This window comes from Petaurus breviceps, unplaced genomic scaffold, assembly GCF_028583685.1.
Source record: "Petaurus breviceps papuanus isolate PSGF00001 unplaced genomic scaffold, PetGlider_PUasm1.0 98, whole genome shotgun sequence".
Taxonomy (NCBI): Eukaryota; Metazoa; Chordata; class Mammalia; order Diprotodontia; family Petauridae; genus Petaurus; species Petaurus breviceps.
Window position 1 is genome coordinate 21,797,217 of NW_027187460.1, and position 1,895 is coordinate 21,799,111.

Consider the following 1,895-nt stretch of genomic DNA (forward strand, 5'->3'; position numbering starts at 1 on the left):
AGGGAAGAACAGATACAAGGAGGAAGAGATAGGCTGTCTGTGCCAGTACAGAGAATACTCACATGGATGACCCCAAAGATTTGTTGAAGTAAATGGGTTAATGCAGAGTACCTGTCCACAATAGCTGACTATTCCCATTCGGTGAGTCAAAGGCAAGCCACATGAGAACACCCACAGATTTTTCTAAGTAACCATGAAATCAAGAGTCAGTTTGGTGCAGTGGGTAGACTGCTAAATTTGGATCTGAGAACCTGAGGAGGCTTGGGTAATTTGCTTAATCTCTCTTTAGTTTCCTCTTCTGTAAAATTGAGAGGATTGAACCAAATGAGCTCTAAGAGTTTTTCCAACTGCAAATCTGTGCTTGGTCTAGAAAAAGGGTGGGGAACCTGTGGCCTCAAGGTCACATAGGACCCTCAAGCACAGCCCTTTGACTGAGTCCAAACTTCACAGAACAAATCCCCTTAATAGAGTATTTGTTCTGTAAAACTTATTGAGGGGATTTGTTCTGTGAAGTTTGGATTCAGTCAGAAGGCCTCAGGTTCCCCACCCCTTGTCTAGAGCAAAGGTCTTAACCATTTTTTGCATCTTATGGACACTTTGGCAGTCTGGTAAAACCTATGGTCCTTCTCTGTGTAATGTTTTAAATAATTGAAATAAATGCCAAATTCCAGTTAGAGATTAGTAAAGATAAAGATGCATTTTTTCCCTCTCCAAGTTCATGGATTCACTGAAATCTGTCCACAGATGCTACATTAAGAATCACTGATCTAAAGTGACTGCAATTGCGTCATTATTCAGGAAGCTTGAAAACAGTCTCCACATTCAAGTCACATACTATAGTCAAAACATGGATTTGGAGGGTGATGTGCAGCAGGGAAGAGGGCTGACTCAACCAGAAAGAGAATCCCCAGTTCACCTATAAAACCATTACAAAATCTTTACTTCCCAATCAATCAATCAACAAGCCTTTATTAAGTACCTAAGATATGCCTGGTACTATGCTATGTAAAAGGGAAAAAAACTCTTGGTTATGACCATGAATGCTAAAGCAACATGGAAAATTGAGTTAAGTGCCCGAGTAATTCAACTAATTCTACTTTGGACCACACTTTCTAGGTTCTCACCACTCCTACAAATTAAAAATCTTCCTTCACTAAACAAATAGTCTTTGTCTTAACTGGGCCTAAAATGCATGTTGACCCAATTTTGCCAGTTAAATGATAACATACCTTATGCTGGGGAATGACCATGACTTCATGACTTTTCCTCACAGGGCTCATGATGATGTTGTTAAGACCCCAGTGAATGTCATATGGACAAGGGCCAGACCTAGAAGCCATGACTCAAATCCCCTACATAAGCTAAACCTTCCATACACACCAGTTCAGACTTCTGGGGCCTGGGCCTATTTGAGGATCTTCAAGGAATCTTGTCATGAGTTGTCCCCAATAATCAGTAAGGGAATTTGCTTTTACCTCTTACTTGTCCCTTCCCTCAGTGAAACCAGTGCATACAAACCCCTAGACAGCCTCCAGAACCAGTCTAGTCTACCAATGTCCCTAGTTACACTGGGATAGTCAAGAATCAAATCAAGCCTACGTGATCATTCAGAAGTACTGGGCACTGGGTCATTTAAAGTCTCAGAACAGGGGCAACTAGGTGGCTCAGTGAATAGAGCACCAGCCATAGAGTCAGGAGGACCTGGGTTCAAATCCGGCCTCAGACATTTAATACTAGCTATATGATGTTGGGCAAGTTACTTAACCCCAATTGCCCTGTCTTCCCCCGCCCCCACCCCAAAAAAAGAACAACCACCAAAAAAAAAAAAAAGACTGAACAAACTTAGACAAGCCCAGCAAAATGGTGCCTTGTTATGTCCTATGGATGACCCAATA